A 26,201-nucleotide genomic window follows, 5' to 3' on the forward strand; every position below is an offset into this window, starting at 1 on the left:
AGAGGGCCATAGACACGGTTTCCCAGGTAGATGCCGTGTTTCTTGACTTCCGCAAGCCATTTGATGCAGTTCCCCACAGTCGTTAAATGAACAAAGGAAGAGCATATTGACTATCAGACCAATTGTGTGATTGGATTGAAGAGTTCCTAGATAACAGAAAGCAGTGTGTCATTCTCAGTGGAGAGAAGTCTTGCGAAGTAACAGTGATTTCAGCTGTGCAGCAGGGGTGTGTCGTAGGAACGTTGCTATTTACAATATACATAAATGACCTTGTGGATAACATCGGAAGTTCACTGAGGCTTTTTGCGAATGATGCTGTAGTATATGGAGAGGCTGTAACAATGGAAAATAGTACTCAAATGCAGGAGGATCTGCAACGAATTGACGCATCGTGCAGGCAATGTGAATTGAATCTCAATGTAGACAAGTGTAATGTGCTGTGAATACATAGAAAGAAAGGCCCTTTATCATTTAGATACAGTATAGCAAGTCAGCAACTGGAAGCAGTTAACTCAATAAATTATCTGGGAGTAGGCATTAGGAGTGATTAAAAATGAAATGAACATATAAAATTAATCGACGGTAAAGCAGATGTCAGACTGAGATTCAATGGAAGACTCCTAAGGAAATGCAATCCGAAAACAAAGGAAGTAGATTACAGTACTCTTGTTCGCCCAGTTCTTGAGCACAGCTCAGCGGTGTGGGATGCATACGAGATAGGGTTGATAGAAGAGACAGAGAAGATCAAACGGAGAGTAACGCGCTTCGTTATAGGATCATTTAGTTATCGCGGAAGGGTTACGGAGATGATAAACTCCATTGGAAGACTCTGCAAGAGAGAGGCTCAGTAGCTGGGTACAGGCTTTTGTTGAAGTATCGAGAACATACCTTCACCGAGGAGTCAAGCAGTATATTGCTCCCTCCTACGTATATCTCGCGAAGAGATCATGAGGATAAAATCAGAGAGATTAGAGCCCACACAGAGGCATACTGACCCCCTCTCTTTCCACGAACAATACGAGACTAGAATAGAAGGGAGAACCGATAGAATTATTCAGAGTACCCCTCACCACACACCGTCAGGTGACTTGTGGAGTATGGATGTAGATGTAGATGTATTTAAAGAAACTGCTAACTCAGTGTAGAGACGAATGCGTCCTAATGTAAAGACGATACGTGGAACACAATTTTCTTAAGACAGACCATCGGCGAAATTGAATCTAATTAGATGAGGATTTAATCTAAAAGTTCATCTTTGATATACTTTTACAATGACCGGACAAAAGTGGATACTGGCGTGTGTGGCGGCTCGCAACCGAACACTGGAAATCACCTTGAAAGACTGGTCGTTTGCAGACCGTTTTCCACTGACACTAGTGCCTTCTGTTAACGTGTATTCAAACTCTAGCATAAGGGACGATCGAAAATGTTCTGTTCGAAAGCCGTACAGTCAAGAATCAGTATTACAACGAGCCAAACACCGTATTCTGCTGCGTGAGCCGGCTGCGGTGGTCTCGCGGTTCTAGGTGCGCAGTCCGGACCCGTGCGACTGCTACGGTCGCAGGTTCGAATCCTGCCTCAGGCATGGATGTGTGTGATGTCCTTAGGTTAGTTAGGTTTAAGTAGTTCTAAGTTCTAGGGGACTAATGACCACAGCAGTTGAGTCCCATAGTGCTCAGAGCCATTTGAACCATCTGCTGCGTGAAGAAGCAAGTAACTGGCTGCAACACATCCCCTTCCGAGAGGGATCAACGACCCTTGAAGGCATTTCTTAAGGGACCGAAGGCCTTGTAATCCCATCCGTAGAGATCAGGACTACATGGCAGGTGGCCGAGTCTCCCAATTGAGTTGGCGTAACTTCTGATTCACGACATTTGCGATATGGGAACGACATACTTACCGACCGTTATTGTATTTACTCCACGCCCGACGGAAAGATAGAGTTGGAACACTAACCCGTTGCCTAAATGTCGGTGCTAATAGAAGGTGATTCCCATGAAGGTTGAAAAAGAGTAGATGACGCTAATACGATTAATTTAATATAACCCACATGGGGTCGCAAATATCGGGAAATACTCCAGAACTGGATGACAAATGTTGAACATGCGGCGTCACAACACTAAGTACCTTGCCGCACGTGCAGCGGTGGAGCCTATTGGTTTGTCGCACCTGATCATCCCACTAAAGCCAAGAATTCAAGTCGATGTGGCTCCAAGCCTACGTGAACGACTTTTCACGAGGGGCTCAGGGTTTGAGTCTTACGTCTACCAAACGATATTATTTTGCATTGGGTTAGAAAGTTACGTGATCACATTGAGGTAAGATTCATTATTATATTCACGTTCTCCGATTTTGTATTGCAAAATACAGTACAAGAAGAACCTATCGTATTACGTTGCAAGTAAATGAGAATCAGCTGCTGAAACACGTCGTTACGGGTAAATGACCTATGCTTCCTTTAATAAATTAGGTCTATAAATAGAACAAGAAGGGACAGAAGAAAGAAAACACAAAAATAAGAACCACTTTTACTTTGTTACAGCAACTTCTAAGTTGATTGCCAGATCACATTTACAAACGTTGGTCGAAATTTGCACCGTTTGCTCGAATGCAAGTACTGCATCGCTCATTATCCCTTCACGACCAACCCAAATCGCTGCACGTGTGGCGAGGTACATCATCTGGTAAGTCACACGTTCAACATTTCACATTCAATTTTGGGGTGTTCCCAGACATTAGTGATCCCATTTGTCTGAAATTAAATTACTTGTCTCTCTGTTCTACTTCACTTCGGGTTTTTTTAAACGGAACTGTTTGATAACCCATTATGATATTGCATTACAACACTTAAGACAAAATGAATAGGATTATGTAGAGACTTTGCAATATGCTGAAAGTATTTTACTACGTGATTTCAACAGACACGAGGGCAAGTCTAACAACAGCAATAAAAAAATTATATTTGAATCTTCTCACTTTTCGACATTAGTTGCAATGCAATAGAGACGCGTAACCTCATGTAAAATAATGTGATTTACATTGATATTTATTATTTGTAAGGAAATATAAATATAGTAGAAAAATAGCACGTCACTACTTTACTTTGGACACCTTCGCTACGTTTCAGACTTCGTGGACGGATTCTTTCTCTCTTCGAAACGAGATAAGTGGATTAGAATGCGGAATGCAACAAATTACTGATAGTGTCGTACGGCATCTACAGACTATTTGTGTTTCTTTTTCTTTTTTCTTTTTTTTGCACGCGTCGGAGATAGGGATTACCTTTATCGCTGAATCAAGTGGTTTTTGGTAATATTCAATACGTATAATCTTACTTTTAAAAGCGCTCAAAATAACCACTCTCTAAGATAGCCAGTTTTCGGTTTTTTATTCCTAATATTTTCTGTAATATACGTAGAAGTCGAACAAAGAGTGAAAGATTTTGACTCCCTCAGTTACAAGATTCATGGAATCAAAATATTAAATTACATAGGCAAATAAAAGAAAGTTTTCTAACTTCATTAATAGTTGGTTTTCTCTAAAAGTGTAACCGGATGAATACTACAAAAAATCACCAGTATTCTCATATTGAATCAAATTTTTTGAAACTGTGCTCATAAATCATGTCGTAATCGAGAATCATACCACTATTTGGGAATTACGAATAGTCAGTGCTAAATGGTGAAAACTGAGGTTGAATAAAGCTGGCTTCACACTTGCTGGAACGTCACCCCCACGTACCAGTTACGCTTTTGAACGTGGCCTGTTAGAGGAATTCCTGAACAGTCACAATGCACGGTACGTCAATGCCCAACGAACGTTGTGTCATTACAGCTAGTTCATAAAATAGTCAGCAGAGGCGCTATTTTGTAGTTCATGGCAGATCTTCATAAAACATCGAAATTTAGTTTAAAGCAGTTCGGAATGCTGTTGCAAATGATGATGAAGAATAGAGAGCAAGAAGAGTATGTGTTAGAAAAAAGTTGAAAAATCAACACTGTGGAGGAGAGTTATACAAGGAGCTGGAAGAGGAGGAGTCATCGTTCTACAAATATTTCAGAATGTCTAAACAACAGTTTCTTTTACCCGTTAAGCAAGATACAAATAAAAATTACGAACAGACTTTTAAGATTTATTGGTCCAATATCACCTCGTCAGAAGCTGATGGTTTACCTACGATATGTCTTCATGAGCCGTGTTAGTGTACTTGAACTACATTTACGTATATTTCTGCTACCTGCTGTTCGTCGTTTATTATGAATCCTGTTTTAATCTCTTGCATGCCGTGTCAGCTTTACTCACGGATTTTCTTTTCGCTAATATACTGGAAAAATCGTGAGTAAAGCACGCTGGACAAGATATGATTCGTTTATTCTGCGATGTATTCCTTGAGTGTATAAAATAAAATGCTTTGACTTTGTATTGTCTTCCAGTATATATTAAGACCTTATCACAACAGCAGTCAGTCGGAATACTTTCTAATTAGTTCACATTGTGTACTTAATGTAACAGTTGCTCGCCAAGCAGGTTTCACTATGAGCCGTCGAAATCTTCTTCCCGAGAAACTTTGACGTGAATCTGGGTGATTTGACAGCGTGTGTTAATGCCACAATTTAGGCTACATAGAAGAACCTTTCGACGCGACGGACATGACGGTGATGTTCCGTCAAGTGTGAAGTCACCTTGACTGCGTGTTAATTTGTCCGTTTTCTAGGGCTACAAGCAAGTATAGGCATATTATGTTGACGTAGGAAACAGATCGGCCACTTTCTATTTTAATTGTAAAATTTTTTCATTATTCGGTGACGCAAGTCTGATGTGGATTCTCACCTTTGTGATCTTTTAAAGCGAATGTGTCTTTGTACTTCATTGGTATCGCACTTCGTAAAATATTCCCAAAATAGGGATTGTACCATTTTGTTTTACAGCTGATGTCCTGATACGACGACGGCGAGAAACTACCGTATAGACCATAAACATTATCTCAGCGATTCTGTACTAGTTGGTATAGCATATGTTTATTGCTCATTTTTCTTCATTGTTGCTAAAACAACACTGATCACTTTCCACATTTTCTATAACGCAGTATTTCAAAGAACAAAAATTACTGCCAAAAACTTGCATCTCAAACCAAAATTTTTAGCACTGCTGCTATCGGGAATTGATGATTGGTTTTTTTTGCCCAGTATTAGTAAAAAATGAAAAGCACTTGTTATAACCGAGACGAAACAAATACTGAGGCCTAAAGTTTGTTCAGAACTAAAACAGCAACACTGGTCGGTTTTTTCCATCTCTAATCGGAGCGTGTCGCCTACATGCATATTTACAGCGGCCCCGATGTTTTCTGCGCGGGTAGTACTTGCCGGAGGGCGCGACTCTGGCGGCGCTACGCGCTCGCCGCGACGCCAGGCGCCGCGCTCGTCGGCCGCAGTAGCCGGCGCGCCGCGTCGCAGTCGACATGCAGCGAGGGCCACACGTCTAGCTGGGGCACGGCCGTCGATACATCGACTGTCGACGATCGCAAACATTGTCCCTCTACCGGCGGGCGACAGCCTGACGTACCACCTAGCGCGAAAGCGAACCAGTCCCTCGTACTAGTACAGGTAATCCCCTACGTCCTCGAACCGATAAGAAACAGTGAACATAGGACGTTCATCGAAGATAAATTATTGATAACTGAGGTCAGATTGCTTCTGCAGCGACTTCCGGCGTTATACTAGCAACTGAAGTCATTTGACAGACATCTTTTCTGTATCGTGTGAACTGTGAGCGGTATTTCGTGGAAGTCTTTCCGCTGTGCGTGTGTCAGGTGTTCCGCGTCCCTCGACGGCACAAGAGGAGAGCGGCCTGCGCTGCTGGTTGCCTGCCCGCGGGATGGAAGGGGCGCTGAGAGGCCTCGCCCCGGGCTGCAGATAAGGCGGACCAGAACTTGTTGCGGTGAGTGTCGCTCGGCAATTAGCGGGATTGGGCCTCCCGGCGACCTCCAGTAGGCCCACCCTGCGCTCCACCTACACATCCTCTCTGCTGCACCTCCCTCCAGTTCCCACCCCATCCTCCTCTCATAGCAAACTACTGACGGTGTGTGCCCTCTTTTCCTAAGACCGTTTCCCCTGTACTAATATAGCCGGCGCTCGTGCGATATTGCTATATATTCTTTGAAAGAAATATAGCATCCAGCCATTTTATGCGCAGCTATATTTATACTAAAACGTGTATCAGACATTTTTCACCTATAGTTGGCGTAATCTATATTACGAAATGGCTAACCCGGTTCGTGGTTCACAGTAAACGGCACAAGTGGGATGTTGCCTATGCGATGTATGGTTTCCAAAGCCGTGTTCCGTGGAACGTAGGTGTCCCGTCGGAGAGAATAACTGCTCCGCAAAAAACTACTAATAAGATGACGTATCCTTCCAACATATTTTTATTTTTTAAGAATTTTATTTTGATTTGTTTGTTATTACTTACTATATAAAACCGAAGTGACCACTGAGTGAAAAAAGTTTCGCTCACGTTTTAAATTTTTATTAAATTCAATAACTTCCAAAATATTTTTTTTTCCATCAAAGTACCTGGGTTCTCAAATTTTTCCGTCAGATCTAACGATTTCCAGAACAACAAAAATCTGATTTTCAGTGCTTCATAAATTTATTAACTAACTTCAAAAAACTAAAATGCTATCGTAATCTATTCATTAACATTATAACCTTATGTCAAAGGATTAACACAGTAAGACAATAGTTAGTTTAAAACTTCGTGTGTGTTAAGGTAGCGTAGTTCAGAGGGCGCAAGTTACCCAGACTACATATATCCAGTATTTGAACACGAGAACATTTAGCGACTTACAAGAAACTTAATACATAATTCCGAATTTTTACGGAATTTTGTCTCTGTCACACAAAAAGAATGACGAAAGGAAGAAAAGTACATAGATTACTATATTTTCGCTGTTCATCCATTAAAAGTTGATCTCCTGGCATGACGTTTTTGTTTAATATTTCTTTATTATGAACTTCGTTCCCAACGCATTTTGCAGAGAGTATCCTCATATAACGCTACGTTAACCTGCAAAATGATGTCTTGTACGATACAGATTTCAGGATTCATCATGTCATTAACACTGAAGTGCATGAAAAATTAGATTTTACAAGAAAACTGTCCATAAATTACCACGCTATGTTCTCCCAGTGTTTCATAATTAGAACACTTACTGACATCCAAGAAACTTGAAATGTAATTTCAAAAACATTTTTCAAACTTTTTCTCTCTAACTTGCTTAACGTCAAATATTTAAAACATTAATTCATTTGTAAAGCAACCAGACATCTGATTCTTTTATACACAGGAGAGTTCGATTCTTCAAAGAATTTGGTTATGTGGTTTACTAGTACATTAAATCTCCACCAGTATAATGTTTCAGTACACCGCATATAGAACGCATGCTGTGAAATCTAATTCTGTAACTAGAAGGCAGCAGGAACATTCAAAATGCAGTCGACAAAAAATATTGACAAAGTTACAAATGTATTTCCTTACTTGAAAATGACTGGGAGTCTGGAACGTATCTAGGCATAAATAAGTTGCATAAAGGGTTACTGGTTACTGTATTGCTTCCAAATAATTTGATCTACAGGCGCAGAACCTCGCCACTATCATCACGGATACATTAAGCTCACTGGTGTCTAAAAGCACACGGTATTTCTCTACCAAGGGAATGCGCAAGTACAATAAAACAATAAGAAGGAAGGTGCGCGTTATATTGTGATGAATTGGCGTGTCAGCTTTACACACACATAAAAAAAAGAAAGGTTCAGAACGCTACTTTACCTCTATTGTAAAATGAAGACCACACTGAGCAAAAAGACAGATTTTTGTAGTTTTAACTAATTGTAGAGTTGGTAATCGGCAAATATGAGTGCTTGCGCACGAGCCATTAACACAGAAGATGTGGTGGTAGAAACGTACTTTTTGAACGTAACAGAGACGTTCCTCACTCCTGTTACAGTATAAATTTTGCATTCGGGATCTATAAAAATGTTATCGACATTAGGACAACTTTTATCGGTATTGTGTACTATGGGAATGTAGCAGTATTATTTCGAAACCTCCTAGCCGCCAGACTACATTAATCTTCAAGCCCAGAACATCTGAAGTGAAGTACAATTTTTTTTTTAAATAACAAATAACTTCCTTACCTCTCACAAGCAATGTTTATTGCACTGTTTGAGAATCAAAGCTTTCTTACACCACAACAAGTCTTTCCAGTGATAAAGCAGGACTCTCCTAAATATGTTCAAGTTGGATCACAAAGTAGTTCAGTTACTTATCCACAAAGTATGTGAAGTAGTTTAACATTAACCTTAAGGTAGTATTGTTAGCAAACTTACAGTCAAAAAGTCATGTTCCTTGCTTAGATTTTTCTTTTTTTCTCCTCTTTTGTCATATACGTGTAACTTCGCGCTGCTACATCAGTGCGACTTGTGCGCTCACGTGAACCGTATATCGCTCCACCTGAGTATTTTAAGTACAGACCCGGTACATTTCATCAGTGAGAACATTTTTTCCCGTCAGTGCGTTTCAGAATAATAGATATATTCACAAGTACAACATTAAAAGCAAAATGCTCCTACGTCATCAAGCGCATGAAAGTTGTGGACGTATTGCAGAAAGTACTTCGGTTTCTTTCCATATTCCTCCTTGGCAAGCTAAAGACTATTTTATTAGATGTACGTCGGTGTGGAAACTAATTCTCACTTCAGGTTTTCGTGTCTTACTTGTTGCTGAGAGTGATCTGACAGTCTTGTACTTTAAGTACAGCAATAGTATCGTTTTTCTTGTGTTTGTACATAAACCAGTTCTCTTCTACATCTACATCTACATTTACATGATTACTCTGCAATTCACATTTAAGTGCTTGGCAGAGGGTTCATCGAACCACAATCATACTATATCTCTACCATTCCACTCCCGAACAGCGCGCGGGAAAAATGAAAACCTAAAACTTTCTGTTCGAGCTCTGATTTCTCTTATTTTATTTTGATGATCATTCCTACCTATGTAGGTTGGGCTCAAATAAATATTTTCGCTTTCGGAAGAGAAAGTTGGTGACTGAAATTTCGTGGATAGACCTCGCCACGCGAAAAACGTCTTTGCGTTAATGACTTCCATCCCAACTCGCGTATCATATCTGCCACACACTCTCCCATATTACGTGATAATACAAAACGAGCTGCTCTTTTTTGCACCCTTTCGATGTCCTCCGTCAATCCCACCTGGTAAGGATCCCACACCGCGCAGCAATATATATTGGACGAACGAGTGTAGTGTAAGCTGTCTCTTTAGTGGACTTGTTGCATCTTCTAAGTGTCCTGCCAATGAAACGCAACCTTTGGCTCGCCTTCCCCACAATATTATCTATGTGATCTTTCCAACTGAAGTTGTTCGTAATTTTAACACCCAGGTACTTAGTTGAATTGACAGCCTTGAGAATTGTACTATTTATCGAGTAATCGAATTCCATCGGATTTCTTTTGGATCTCATGTGGATCACCTCACACATTTCGTTATTTAGCGTCAACTGCCACCTGCCACATCATAAAGCAATCTTTTCTAAATCGCTTTGCAACTGATACTGGTCTTCTGATGACCTTAATAAACGGTAAATTACAGCATTATCTGTGAACAACCTAAGAGAACTGCTCGGATTGTCACCCAGGTCATTTATATAGATCAGGAAGAGCAGAGGTCCCAGGGCGCTTCTCTGGGGAACACCTGATATCACTTCAGTCTTACTCGATGATTTGACGTCTATTACTATGAACTGCGAGGTTCCTGACAGGAAGTCACGAATCCAGTCGCCTGCAGCTTGATTAGAAGTCCCTTGTGAGGAAAAGGTATCAAAACCTTTCCGAGAAATACGGAATCAACTTGAGATCCCCTGTCGATAGCGGCCATTACTTCGTGCGAATAAAGAGCAAGCTGCGTTGCATAAGAACGATGTTTTCTGAAACCATGCTGACTATGTATCAGTAGATCGTTCCCTTCGATGTGATTCATAATGTTTGAATACAGTATATCCTCCAAAACCCTACTGGAACCCGACGTCAGTGATATAGGTCTGTAGTTCGATGGATTACTCCTACTACCCTTCTTAAACACTGGTGCGACCTGCGCAGTTTTCCAATCTGTAGGTGCAGATCTATCGATGAGCGAGCGGTTGTATATGATTGACAAGTAGGGAGCTATTGTATCAGCGTAATCTGAAAGGAACCTAATCGGTATACAATCTGGACCTGAAGACGTGCCCGTATCAAGCGATTTGAGTTGCTTCACAGCCTCTAAGGTATCTACTTCTAAGAAACTCATGCTAGCAGCTGTTCGGTTTTTTAAAATTCTTCATGAACTTTATTTCTTTTCTAGTCACCGTTACTCGAACTAGGTCATTTAGAGACACATCCTTTAACAGTAACTTATCTAACAAAGAAAATTAACATCATCTTAAATTATAAATTGTAAATTGGATTTGAAGGGACCTTCTGTAGCATAGAAGTACTGTATCCCAGAAACCAGACGCAGTACAACGGAAAACGGATTCAGTATGTAAAGAGTCAACGTCGTCCTCTGATCTACAAAGCGATATATGACAGAACTGGGACACAAAAATATAATCAATTACTAAGGCACTCCACTTTTAAAAATTCACTTTAGGATCAAGTAGGGTTGCAGTCCCAGAAACATAACTTTCCATTCCAAAAGCAATTATTTGTGAGCACCATTTTCAGCTGCAACAATAATTATTGCAGCTCTTATTCGCGTGAACCCCGAGGAATCCGGAATTTGCATTCCTCAAGAGCGAGCTTCAAAGCCCTTTCCGATCGTTCCGCCTACATCCCTACATCCGTCTCATAAAGTAGTTTATATTCTGGGCATCCTTAACTGTTGAAGGGCCATGATAAGACTTGTGCTGACATCTGGTAAAATTTTTATTTTACGGATACACCACCAGTTTTGTGGCCCAAGGCCACATCATCAGCTGCAACGTACGTGGTAAATAGCTATATACAGTGTCTCAACTTTGTGGATATTAAAATTAATAAATTTGGTATCTAAAATATGCTCACGATGTTAAAATATCATATATATATACCCATCGCTCTTGTTCAAGATACATTATTCAGTGAATAATGTCTACTTTATATTGGCGAACGAAGAGTGACGAAAACGTGATCCATTACTTCAGTAAAAATTGTTGGGGGTATTGACCATTTAGTTTTACCCTGTTTTAAGATTTGCCAGCATCTAAATGAAGAAAAGGTATTTTATGACGAGAAGACGTTAAATAATTTTTTTAAAGAGTCGAATTAGCAATAAAGAATAGTCACTACCAACACGATTAGACGGAGCACAACATAAATTATAGAGCAACCCGGTGTTAGGAAGGGTAGAAGCAGGCAACATAATAACTAAAACGGATTAACAGAGTGTGGGGACGGAGGCTATCTTGTCGACAGTATGATGTCATGTACTCATGACTGGGAGCACTTGGTCACTCCCTTCACAAGCCCGAATAACACTGAATTTTATTGCATACTAACACATAGTCGTATAAGCAAAGTTAGGCGGAATGCTATGATGCTTTAATTCTAACTGATTATCGAACGTGCACTGTGAATTTTCTTTTTCTGTCTAAAAATTTGTACTTCCTCTAACAGATACAAAATATGGCTTTTTTTCTTTTTTATGTAGTATTTGTTCTTCTTTTAGGTGCAGGCAAATTTTAAAACAAGAGTCTAAACTAAATAATCCATCCACTAGCAATTTTTACGGAAGTAATGGATCAAATCTTTCTCACCCTTCGTTCACCAAAACAAAGTAGACAATTTTCACTTAATAATGTATCTAACTAGGAGCAATGGGGATACATATGGCTTTTAACATCGTGAGCATATTTTGGATATTACCTTTATCAGTTTAATATCCACAAAGTTGAAACACTGTACATTATTATTTGCCGTCGACAGAACATTAGATCCAAAACTTCCTTCCTTCCTTCCTTTACTATACTTGATACCAGAAAAGGAGACTTCCCATTGTTCACTATTTTCAGAAAAGTATCTTACGCTAAGGACTTGTTTCTCTTTGGCGTGGAATGCTTGAAGATTCTCACGCCACATGCAAGACGAATTTACCTCATTAACCAATAAATTGATTTAAATTGTGATTTGACTAAACCCATGTTACTGTAACCGCAGTTTGGGCTGCTCGTGTGATAATGCGCAAACAATTAGACGGGCACAGCTTCTAAGCGACTGGGAATATAAATGCACACGTCCGTTACCAAAGTGTTGAGCTCTTTAGGTGGAGGCAAGCGCGGTGTTGACTGGCGCTAATACAACGCAGTCTTACTGTACAGTATGTTTTCTGTACTGAAGTATACTTTAAACTTTAGGATCCTCGAATAGATGGTATATTATTCGTTGATGAAGATGGATATTTCTGGTATGTGATCTTCACATCGACCGGACGAGTATCGTAATAAGACCAAGTTAACCACGTATTTTGCTCTGCTTTATTTCTAGAGCTGACCTAATGAACTCATTTTACCTAAAAACTACGCATGTAGTAGGAAAATGTTGAACGCTGTATCATCTGCTCACCTTCGCAAAGCTGTAGCATGTAAGTGACTTACAGATTTCTAATTAGCAAAAACAGTCATCTTTCATTCTAACCTAAACCTCGAGCTACGTTATAGATCAGTCTGTCACAGTAACCTACATCTAAGTTACAAATATAGACACTAAATATCGTCAGTGTTTCGTTTCTTTCTTTTTTATCGTGTATGATGCTACACATCATCCGTTACTGTACTTTGGCGGCATCAGGTATTGGTAATTTTAGTTGCCCTCCAATAAACCTCACATTCATCGCAACACGAATACGAAGGTGGTGGTTAATTAGTTCCTTTGTAGCTCGCTGCCTAATGATTGCCACAGTTGTACGCTTCCCCGGCGGCTGACCTGTGTTGCGAATATGTGACTTACTACAAGCCGCGATTAACAAGAGCGCGGTGGAGGATGTCGGAGGTGATGATGAAAAGAGTGGGGTACAAATGTCACAAATAAAATGCATATTAAAAACTTGTACAATTTAAATAGTGACCCACCCGGATAGTCGTGTGTGTTAAAGCGCTGCTTCCGAGAACGGAGAAAGAATCTTCATCTGCTAAGTGTAGCAGTAGTTCCTGGTGTCAGTGGTTTCTGTAGCGGCAGACACGAAAATTAGAGGATGAGTGGAGTATTTGTGCGTCATGTGGCGGACGTATAATAGTTTTTCTGTTACCTGCGCCACTATGAATCAACTAATCGGAAAACTGTGGAGGGTGGCAGACCTCATTAACAAATAGATGTGTGCTATGTGTGACGGTGAACACAGGAAATAGTACCAGCATACGTAATTCCAAGGCGGAACTAGACCCTGGACGGAAATATCATTGAGAAAAAAGCGAAGAAGGCAAGAAAGTGAGCTAACGGAACGATACGATACAACCTGATCGAAATTACAGTGACCCCTGTTCCATAACTGTTCAAAACAAAGATCAGTTTAAGTGCCCTTGCCGCAGTCACAACAAAATACTAGAGTTCTTCAATGTTTTATATACTGTCAGCATTTCGGCTGCGAAGTGGCTTAGTGGTCAAAGCTCTGGGCTCTCATTCTCAGGAGAAGAGTTCAGACTCCCATTTAGAAACCAAATTTAGGTTACCCATAATTTCCCTAACACGATGATTCCAAACACTAGTCTGGAAATCTAGTGAACTAATACTCTCAATAACCCTGATGAACAAAACTGCGCGGAACCATTTCGACGCAACAACCATCACGGCACCAGGCCTTAAGCCATTTCCTGCCTGTAAGAAATCTGCCGCCAAACGGATAGTCGCCCATAAAGCGCACTCCATCCGTCACCTTGGCACCTGTGACATACAGAAATATTACAATTTCCTTTTATTCATGGGACCAGAATGACAAAACAAGGAAAATACCGTGACACGGAGAAATTTTTGTGAATTTCATAACTACATGTGCAAACAAAGTTGACACCCGGAGCGGTGGCTGATGGGTGTGACCGTAAAGGCATTTCCCATGTACAGTCGTTCCCATCAGCCACAGCGCCGAGTGTCAACTTTGTTTGCGTGAACACTAGGTGCTGTAACAACAACAAACGGACGGGCTCCTGTCAACATTAGGACGCAGTAGCCCCCTGCGTCGAAGTCTGGGGACGAAGAAAGCTGCGGCAGCCGCAACAACAAGTCGTCCTTCTACGACAGGTGCTCAATAAGCAACGCAATACACTTTATTTTTACAGAAAGCATTTTGGTTTTATTCAGAATCACAATCCACCATATTATTCCCCACACTTTTGGCTACAAAATCCAAGTTTGCAACACAGTATCGTTCAATGAACTTCCTTATGCCACATCACTGGAGAGTGTGTATGGCCGCACGTTACCACTCCACTGGTCTACGTTGGAGCCAATGTCTTCTGTCTCAATAACCTCCCAATCCTCCACGAACTGCCTTCAGCCTAGTGCGTTCGTCATTGCACCAAACAGATGGAAGTCGAAATGTGCTAGATCGGGGCTGTATGTTGTTAATGAAAAACAGTCCGATGAAGTTTTGGTAGCTCTTCTTGGGTTCGCAGACTTGTGTGAGGCGTTGCGTGGTCATGGAGAAGGAGAAGTTTCCATTTTTATGGCGACGAACACTCTGAAGTCATTTCGTCAGTTTCCTGAGAGTAGCACAATATACTTCAGAGCTGATCGTTGCACCATGAGGGGGACATTACACAGAATAACCGCTTCACAGTCCCGAAAGATCGTCGCCATATCTTTACCAGTTGCAGCTTTGAAATTTTTCTTAGGAGGAGAAGTGGCATGACGCCACTCCATGGGTTGCCGTTTTGTTTCTGGTTCGCAGAGACGAGCTTATGTTTCAATGCATGTGACTGCCAATGTTCGACGAGAAACTGTCGCATAACATGGTCTTTCGTTAGGTGCCGAGGAATCCGACGGGCACACACCATTGAGAACCCGGAATGGTAGACTAGTGAGTCGGCGCTACCAACAGAGACGTCCATTTGTGCACCGGGATATTTGACTGTGGGCGGTCTGACATCTTGAATGAGTGTCCGTATGCTCCAACATTGCAGGAGTCAGAGCTGTGTGTGTCTGGTGTCTGGTGTCTTGTTTCGATGATTACAGTCGCCCAACGACTCAAAGCGCTTTTGTTCATAGCCAGGACGCTGTAGATATTCAGAAGAGGCCTGTGAATATGTGCGATGCTCTGGTTTTCCGGCGAAAGAAACTAAATAACAGTTCTGTGTTTCGAATGCACCTCCTTTACAGACGTTGTTTTGTAGTCTACATATAGGACCGCCACCTAACGATACTTCATGAAACTATGGGTGCTGAAGCGGGAATATTCTGCGATGTCGCAAAACAAATTCCGCATTTTTTGAAACTAAATTCGCAGAGAAAAAGAAGGGTGCCACTAGTGACTGAACGACCACTTCTTCTTCTTCTTCTTCTTGTGTTAAGGCCTCTGTAGGACCACGGGCAGCCCCTTTGTGGACTGCATTTTCCTCTTTTTCTCCCAGAACCTCTTCATTCTTTTTTTTCTCTCCCGCTCTTCTTCCGAGATCTTCAGCCTACTTTTCTCTTGTCAGCTACACTGATGACAGTAATATTTTCCTGTATTCCTCTCTGTCGTTGATCTCCGGCATATGGGTAATCGTATATTTCTTCCTCCACCTCGTATACGGATTCAGAATCCCAGTAACACAGTCTCAATGAACTGCATGAAATATTAAATCATTTGCAATGTACAATGTTTAATGAACCATGCAAGTTCATGATGCATGATATAATAAGAACTATTTAAAAAATCAGAGAGTTAACTCCGCCTCCAACCTCGACCACAGTGGGACGTATGTCCCTAATTTTACCTTTTCTAGTCGTATTTGACCACAAGTTGCCTTTTTTTTAAATATTACCTAATGTCTTTGTATCCGAAACGTACAAAATTTATGATAAACAATGTCTTTATGTATTCTCGTTTTTCAGAATCGGTGACAGTACTCAGTCAAGCTGAACAGTTTATTCATTTTTTTATAAATTTTTATTTATTTATTTATTGTTCCGTGGGACCAAATTAAGGAAAAGTCTCCATGGTCATGGAACGAATCAATACATGAAACTATAACACAGTATTAGAAAGAGATAAAATGAAATATAAAAAAAACATGTTCAGGTGACAAGTCTTAAGTTTAAATAAAGAAAATCAACAATGTAACACTGGAATTTGCTTAATTTTTTAGTTCTTAAAGGAGCTCCTCGACAGAATAGAAGGAGTGAGCCATGAGGAAACTCTTCAGTTTAGACTTAAAAGAGTTTGGGCTGCTGCTAACATTTTTGAGTTCATGTGATAGCTTATTGAAAATGGATGCAGCAGACTACTGCACTCCTTTCTGCACAAGAGTCAAGGAAGTGCATTCCACATGCAGGTTGGATTTCTGCCTAGAAGTAGACAGAATGAGTGAAAGCTGCTAACTCTTGGGAATAGGCTAATATTGCTAACAACGAACGACATTAAAGAAAATATATACTGTGAGGGCAATGTCAGAATTCCGAGACTATTGAATAGGGGTCGACAAGAGGTTGTCGAACTTGCACCACATATAGTTCGAACAGCCCGTGTTTTAGCCAAAAATATCCTTTTTGAATCAGAAGAATTACCCCCAAAAATAATACCATACGACATAAGCGTATGAAAATATGCGAAGTAGACTATCTTTCGTGTTGGTATATAAAGTAGTATTTAGTTTCTGCAGAAGATCCTGGACACGGGCTTTCCACAACAGCTTACTCTCTATCCGAACGCCTAGGAACTTGAACTGTTCCGTCTCGCTTATAATATGCCCATTCTGTCTGATCAAAATATCGGTTCTTGTTGAATTGTGAGTTAGAAACTGTAAAAACTGAGCCTTACTGTGATTTTGCATCAAATTATTTTCCACAAGACACGAACTTATTTCATGAACCACATTATTTGATACCATTTCAATATTACACACAAGATCCTTCACTACCAAGCTAGTGTCATCAGCAAACAGAAATATTTTTGAATCACCTGTAATACTAGAAGGCATATCATTTATATGAATAAGAAACAGCAGCGGCACCAGCACCGACCCTTGGGGAACACCCCACATAACAGTGCCCCACTACCACTCTCAATATTGCGGAGAATTACCTTCTGCTTTCTATACTTAAAGTAAGAGGCGAACCAATTGTAAGCTACTCCCCTTACTCCATAATGGTCCAACTTCTGCAGGAATATTTTGTGGTCAACACAGCCACAAGCCTTCGTTAAATCAAAGAAAACATCTAGCGTTCTCAAACTTTCATTTAATCCGTCCAAAACCTCACAGAGAAAAGAGAATATAGCATTTTCAGATGTTAAACCATTTCTAAAACCAAACTGAACATTTGACAACAAATTATGTGAATTTAAATGCTCCAGAAACCTTGTATATACAAACTTCTCGATACCTTTAGCAAACACCGATGGCATAGAAATAGGTCTAAAATTGTCAACATTATCAATGTATCCCTTTTTATAAAGTGGCTTCACTACCGAGTACTTTAATCGGTCAGGAAACCGACCACTCCTAAAGGAAAAGTTACAGATATGGCTAAGTATTGGGCTAACATACATAGAACAATACTTCAGTATTCTGCTAGATCTCATATCCATGAGAGTTCTTGGTCTTTAGTGATTTAATTATTAACTCAATCTCCCTCTTGTCAGTATCATGGAGGAGCATTTCAGGTAACAGTCTCGGAACACTTTTTTCTAAGAGCGCTATATGATTCCCTGTTGGGACTAGGTTTCTATTTACTTCGCCTGCTATATTCAGAAAGTGATTATTAAATACTGTACATATATGCGACTTATCAGTAACACGGACATTCCCACTACGCACTGATTCTATATCCTCGTCCTGTCTCTGCAGACCAGCCACTTCCTTTACGACTGACCATATGGCTTTAATTTTATCCTGAGATTTAACTATTCTATCTGCATACCACTTGGACTAATAACTAGGTAGTCCTAGGTGATGGTCATATTTACATAGTGATTGTACTAAATCCAGCAAATACTTACCAGAAATTGTTAAAGGAATTGCAACTTTGTGGCAGTTTATTAGATGCACTCATTAGACGCTGTTGCTGAAGATTATTTTTCGGCCGATATTGTTACTCTAACATGACTGAGGTCAACTGAGGTTATGGGAATTGCTAAATAATTAAGATTTTCTGTAATAGAGGAATCTCAAGGAAATTTGTAGCTATACATACAATCTCGTTAAATCAGACAGTTTTGGTTTTTCGAAAGCCATAAATTAAGGATGATGTGAGCACCAGCTTATCTGCTGATTTCATGTGACTTCTCTGCTCATGTGTGGTCATGATGAAGTACTACCTTTATCAATTCTAGCCATATGTCGCTTGTCGATTGGTTTTACTAAAAAGGGGACCGCAAGGAACTAGGATTTTTGTAATTTTTATATTTATGGGACCTGAATATCAACCAACAAAAGGAAAAGAAATTGTGTAAACCTTTAAAAAATTCTCGAGGAAATCAACCCTGGAAAAAGGCCAATTTTTCTAGGCATATCGTGTGGGTGTGTCGTGGAATGCTTGTCTTTCACGTATATGACACAGGTTCGATTCCCAGCACTGCTAAAGCTTTCAAACAATATGCATGTTCCATGAATATTTCCATGAACTGTAAAATACATCAGTACGAAACAGAATTCGTTTTTTTCTATAATTTAAACTATCGTATATAAAAGTTCTGTAATTAAGATCGTCTATTTGCAATGAAAACTTGACTTTTCTGCGATATGTAATTAAAAATAAGAATGCATGCATTTTGCATAAAAAGTAGCAGTTAGATATCTGATGGCACATATTTGATGTATTTTAGATTTAAGTGTCCTAGGTATTCGAACTGAACGAAAAAAAGGAAAAAAAAGTTGTAACCGATGTGAGACTCGAACCGGCGATTACCAGTCTTGAGGGCAACTGATCTTTTCCATCCTTATGTATTTCAAGCTTCACGACATTGCTAATAGTGCAGGATAATCTGTTTAATAATCTGCATCAGTTTGGAATCGAACCTGAAACCCCTACGTGGCAGACGAGCATTCCACTACACACACACCCTGTCTGTGAAGAACACAGAACTTGCTTTAGCTTATTAAAGACGGCGGCAAAACTGAGAGAGGTAACTCAAACTGTTTCGTGGATTAATATGTGAGCTCTGAACTTCACGTACCATAAATGTAAAAAGTACAAAAATCCGATTGCCGGGAGGTCAGGCCTACGCCATCCGAAGGATTGCGCAGCAGGTAAGAAGTACAACGAACAGTTGTTGACATTGCTTAAACAAGAATAAATTTCATAACATAGCATATTACGTTCTTGAACTCGCAAACACAATACATAATAGTGATAATATTGTAGACGATAATACCACAGACGAGTTTTGCAGTTTTTATCGACACATACTCTGTTTCGTTTTGTGTCTGCAACTTCCTTAACTTCGTTATAAAACGTCGACCTGAGATTTTCAATTTCTTGTTTTCTTTCGGTTACAGTACCGTACATTGTTTCTGAATATTTTCCCTAACATTCGACAGATTTTCCATTAGTATGAGTTTCCTGCTTTATTTTTATAGTATGTTCCTTAGATGCCAAAAACCCGGAAACTGCCTATCCAGTTTAATTAATCCATTTACAAATTCTACAAATAGCTTAGCGTCTAGGAACTCTCCGCGCATGGCACATTCTATACTGCTGATCCAAAACATTATGACCATAAATGCATATAGGTCCACATTTGGAAGGTAATACAGCAGCAATTCTGCAAAACATGGTTTTGACAAGTTGTTGATAGGTTTCTGGAGGTAAAGGTACCAAATGGCAATGCAGTTAATTCCATTAAATTATTAGCCACTGGTTTCGTATAGTCCTAGAGCTGGCGCCTGGTAGCGTTCAGATCAGGCGAATATGGTGGCCAAGACAGCATTGTGATATCACTTCCACGAGCCTTAAGCCACTCGAGCACGATTCTGGCCTTGTGACAGTCACCATGATGGAAGATGAGATAGCCACTCAGCAAGATATCAAGCATGAGAAGATGCAAGTGGTCCACAAGAATGTCGGCAAAGTCACGGATGGCATGCCTCCTTTAATTATTACCACAGGTCATCTGGAAGCGCAGCTAAATGTTTCCCGGTAGTATTCGTCTGCAGCGTGGTGCTGGCTTCGATCAGCGGTTCGCCTGCGTGGCGGCGTACCTACACACGACCATCAACCTGGTGTAGGAAGACTAGTCATCAGGTTTTGACATTGATCCACAGTCTCACCTCAATGTTCCCGTCCCACTGCAATCTTCACTGGTGACACATTGAGTCAATACTGGATAGTTTTCTTAAAATAGGATAGCAACTATTTCACAGCCATCGGCAAGTACGCTAAAGCAGTTCGCCAAAAGCGTTTGCTCTGCAGACGTAAGACAGAGATAATGCAGCATTTTACGTTGACTCACTTTAATATTTGCGCTGATCTGCGGCGCGCTGCGTTCGCTTCTGATCGGTTAGGTAGGACAAGATCATACATTTCCCTTGCTGCGTCTAGCGATTTTCAGTCTAACTATCAGGATCACCACTTTATCTACACCAGCTAAACAGTACAGTTTGTGGAATGCGGACACTGAGGTATACATACAGTAGTTTTGCCAGATATTTCCAAGCATCACATTTTTCAGTGCCTGGGTGCAACAATGGCGTGCAATGTAAAACAGATGTTTCCGCTGCACCCTTTAAAAATACGGACAAAAGTTTAAAATATATATAGGATTCGATTTTGATCAGCACTGCTACAACTCGATGTCCACATTTCTAATAATTTGTGATCATATGTAATTCCCATTTTGCAGACTACCAGTTATTGTACAAATACGGAGTGCTGTTCGAAGTGAACTCAGTTTTGAGCAACTGTAATGTTTAATACGGCATAGATATAATTCGACGAGGTAACCTTCCGGTTTAATATTTAAAATGAAAGCAGTGTCCCAGAGAATCATTAACTAACTACATCCTGTTGTTCCGGAGAATTTTGTTTTAAAAACTATTCATAAAATTCAATCTGAGGAACCAGATTCTCATATGCTTTAACTGTGTAAAATGAAGACAAGAAAGGATGCATATATTGCAATTTCAGACATATGCTAAGGCCAAACCAAACTTTTTGTTTGTAAATAGATTTGAAAACATGGACTACTATTTGAACAGTCAGGTTTTCATGTTAAACACCAACGTGCCTTTTTCGGTAGCAATTTTGTGGTGGTAAGGATTCTTTCAATTTATCCAACATGGTAGATAAGTGTGCAGTTTCATAAAACTGCCCGTGAGGGTACTCTCATTTTAGATACATTGCAGCATTAATTACAGGTGTTTTCAATACAGCTCATAATTTATTCTACTATAAAACTACAATGTCAATATCACTACATAGAATTTGCATATTATTAGGTAACATCCTATTGTATACATTTCGTCCACTGTATTTTCTCACATGGGTTCAGTGTGTAGGTTTACATTTGCACTTTTATCATCCACCGACAACGCCAGAATTACCGACTTATTACTTGCACAACAATTATTGGCAGGAGAGCAAGTAAAATAGTTTGATAATTTGCTGCACATATTACCTTAAACTCTAACTTATTATGCAGGGAAATGAAGACCACATACTAAGATCACACGTACAACCAAACAGAAGTGAAGGGTGGATGAATAACCAAGTATGCCTTGTGCCGTGTGACGGTTCACTCTAAACAAAGAAGTAGACTCATTGTCTAGCTACCAACGATTCAATTATCGAGAGCGGTCGTCTGCTGCTTCAAAACGTTCGAAACTGTTGAACTTATAGCTTTTCCCCACCAGAAACTGCACTAGCATCGTTCGTACTGCGATTACCAACATGAAAACATGAAATAAACCAGATTTACGGACGTGAAATAAATCGTTGGCAAACTTTTAAGCTCCGCAAAGTCGTAAAGAAAGTAATTTGTGGACAGTGAAGATTAGGGATACGCGTCCCACAGACGTAAAGCACTGAATCTAATTCAAGTTAAACAGAGACCAACAAACTTACACAGCCATACGAATAATATGGACATTAAAATATGGAACGTTAACATCTAAAAATGGGCAAAGGACAGATCACTTCAAGGATATATTTCAAGTAAATACGAAACGAACACAATTTGTCAAAACTGTTTCACGTTTTTTTTTAACTCTTTACTCACTCTGACAAATCACTGGTATCGGCGACGAAACATTCACATTCGTTTTACTTAGACTACATGACTTATATGTTAGACGTGCGGTACACTATATTTATCAATATAAGCTTCTTCAATATAATTAACAATTTTTACCAAATAATGTGCGATGATTCAGTGGCTTTCGTAGAATTTCAATATATTACTTTTAGCCTTGCAATAGATAAACGACCAGAAAATTTCTATTATACCGTACAGAAATAAATCCGAGCCGTTGGAGATGACACATAGGTGTCGATGCATGTTCGGGTGAATGAAAAAAGCAAACTGTATTTTTCATAAGGCGCAGATGAAAATAAACTAAAAGTTTAAATCGCAAAGAAGCAAAACATGAAGAGGAACTTCCAACCAAAGAAAGCTGATTCTAGATTGAGGATTTCCAATAATACTATTTATTTTGTTGTGCCACTCTTCAACAGCGTTCGTCGTATAATGTCTTTTTCGGTAGCGATTCCACGTTGCTATAGGGATAAATTTGTTCTGTAGCCATATACCGACTAAGTAATGTTTCCTTACCAGTATGCTGCGCATGAACTGCAAGTGTTAACCACTGCTTGCGTCCCCCTATTTTAGAAAAGCCAGTGCTGCACAGATACTGACGTGGTCTTAAATCTTCCTTCTGATGGCACTCGTCAATTACACTTTAACTTTTCTCCACAGTTCTTCTACATGCGGAAATAAAATCAACTGATACCACCTGCGAAAACTTGACAAACGGTCTATATTGCAGCGGCCTCGAAATCAACATTCACTGTTCTCTGACACAGTTGAGATACTACTTGTTTAACGAGACGAAACATACGTGTCTTTCTTCAAATTAAGGAGCAGGGCACACACCACTCGAAGCTTGTTTCTTACGTCACTCGGATCTCCTAGATTTGTGCAAACTGCTTCCTACAGCTCCAAAATACTACAGCCATACAAAAACTGGAAGATTTTCAAGCTTACTTTCCCTTTGAGTCGATTAAAAATGATTAGCGTTTCCTCTAATCTATTCTCATCTAGAAGAAAAATACTGGCATCAACCATTTGAATAGATCTTCGTGAAGGTAAGTTTCAAAATAATTCTTAGCCCCTTTAGTGATTTTCCCATATTTGACTCCGACTTTCTGAGTGAGGCGCTATCGTAACAAAATTTCTTATTTCACCCATGTACATTTCGGACAACTTACGAGGAGAACACGGCAAATACCATAGCACGATTTCGCAGGCCGGCCGTTGTGACCGAGCGGTTCTGGGCGCTTGAGTCCAGAACCGTGCTACTACTACGGTCGCTGGTTCGAATCCTGCCTCGGGCATGGATGTGTGTGATGTCCCGAGGTTAGATAGGTTTAAGTAGTTCTAAGTTATAGGGGACTAATGACCACAGATGTTAAGTCCCATAGTGCTCAGAGCCATTTGAACCATTTTGCAAACCACATCGCCACCTTGCTTGGTCTTCGAAGATGACAAAAGCCGTGTTGACAAGGTTGCACATGTACATTACAGGACAGACGAACACTGAGGCGTCCTACCACACTTTGACTGGCCAACCGAAGCAGGAGATCTTAATCTCACAGAAAATATCTTGAATATACGCAACAAGTTAGTAATGAAACGGGAGAGTAATATCTTTTAAGCTCGAACAGCCGGCGTTACTCAATCACGCGTAAGTGAACTTAAACCTAACTAACCTAAGGACATCACACAACACCCATACAAGATTAATACACGAATGTATCCCTGAAACCATGTTGTTCATATTCTTCTAATAACTGTGTGTCTGGTGAAAGGGTCTGAAGAAGCGGTAAATGACTGAGAGAATTATTTACGATTGTTTTCGGTAAAATTCCTGTAGCGTATAATCATTTGCAACTGTCACTATACAGTTAAGATATCCTTTATGCGTGGCGTACTAGAAATTATTGATAACGGGTGAAATCTTCAGCTACAGGTTTCTTTCTCGAGTGAGGTTCATGCGATGGAATGTCGCTGCGGCAAAAATGCCTTCAGCCGATGCTTGTGGTGGTGGAGATTTCTATTTTTCGGATGTTTCTATGATCGTTCTCATCCAAGATAATGCATCAAATCTTCCTGAAGAATAAACAAAAGGAATAAAACATAAAAAGAATCGTAAGAAGTGATATAAGAATGAAGTGTAAGACCATAAATTTGAAAAAAATCTTAACGTCTGAAAATATCATACAAACATATATTGTGTAATAAATGGATGACATTTATTATTAAACCTAGTTGTAGCTTTCTACGAACATGAGCATATAAATGACAAAAAATAAAAAATAAAATAAAATGAATGAATATAATAATTAAGTTTCGAACACGACGAGCAAAAGTGAGGAGCCGTGGTGTTAGCTTCTGTGACTCCATTTCCGCTGAGACTACCACACGCCAGAAAGGCATCTAGATTACACCGAAAACCTTGAACTGCGTTTACTCAGAAATATTAGAGTGTCTACGAATAATCCCAGACAAGTATTTCCTTATTTTGACTACTTCTTAGCTAAGTTCCTTGCAAATCGGGTTATGGCACTTGCCCTGTTCTCCTCCTTGCTACTTCTTATCGAGCAATCTTCTGTTGCTTCTTCACATCTAGAGAGGCGTTGTAGACGAAAGAGATCTTCGTAAAACCCTTCTGCATTCTTCGAACGCGTCTTCGGCTAGCAGTATTCATATGCGGGAGATAGCTCTGAAGCCGCTCTTGGTGCAGCTTAAACAATACCATTTCCACCCACCGCCGTATTCTATGTTTCTGCGTTTCCGCAAATCCCCGTTTCCCGCATTTTCTGTGTCCACATATCACCAGCCACAAAGGCTGTGGACTGTCAACAACGGATGAATCTGGAGCGTTGTCTCGCTTTAGTAAATCAACCAATATCTCGCTCTTAGAATCCTCACACTAAACGACACACTAACAGACATACCTGCCGGTAATCACTTCACTAAAGAAATACTGGTTATATTGCCCTATAAGTCGTGCCCCTAACATTGTTTCCTTCAAGATAACGCTGGTACGTCAAGATCCAAACAAAATTTTCAGATCTGACCCTTTTCTGTCACGCTCAATTCGCACATGGAGCGAGGGAAATGACTATTAAAATGTCGTTGTGTTACCTGTAGCTGTTTAACAGATTTGAGACGGCCAAAAGGTTACCACGTGTTTTCTAATAAAGTATGTTTTCTCTCTTTGTTATAGAGAACATCTTACACCTATCCCACGTAAAAAGAGAGCATTCATTTAGCGCACGAAGTTGAAACAGTTTCTAATGTATGTCTATCGATCGCGCTACTACTACGTATGTGATATATCGTTACCAGAAACTGAAAATTCGGGCGATTCTATAAAGCTTTGCTACGGTACACACAACGTTACTTTTGATTTTATCGAACATTCTCTACCAGCTACTACGAACTAGGTTTCAGTAACATAAAAATTTGTCTAACAAAACACATGTTTGTGAATATATTCCAGAGGGTACTATCTTACCTATCACGTGACAATGTAGTACAGCGTTCAAGGCATTTTGGAAATCTAGGAAGCACAAGCGTTTACTGTTTGTGAGATATTGTGTGGCAAAGCAACGAGCTGTTTCATATCTCACTGAAGTCGGAGAATTTGCCTGCTGTAAATGCACAAGTTACTGGTCAACAAACAAACGACTGCCATGATACGGTGGGAAGCAACTGCAATAATACTGAATTTGTAGAAAACTCCATGTAAAGAGTTGGCG

At 40.0% G+C, this 26,201-nt stretch overlaps 1 protein-coding gene across 1 annotated transcript in view; it reads left to right on the forward strand.

Annotated features, from left to right (window-relative positions):
• Positions 1–5,447: 5,447 nt before the first annotated feature.
• LOC126272291 (V-set and transmembrane domain-containing protein 2B-like) overlaps positions 5,448–26,201 on the forward strand; it is a 656,861-nt gene continuing 636,107 nt past the window's right edge. The window contains exon 1 of the mRNA XM_049975055.1: positions 5,448–5,937. The gene's annotated coding sequence lies outside the window, so the exon portion shown is untranslated. The remainder of the gene's footprint in view (positions 5,938–26,201) is intronic.

This window comes from Schistocerca gregaria, chromosome 5, assembly GCF_023897955.1.
Source record: "Schistocerca gregaria isolate iqSchGreg1 chromosome 5, iqSchGreg1.2, whole genome shotgun sequence".
NCBI classification, from domain to species: Eukaryota; Metazoa; Arthropoda; class Insecta; order Orthoptera; family Acrididae; genus Schistocerca; species Schistocerca gregaria.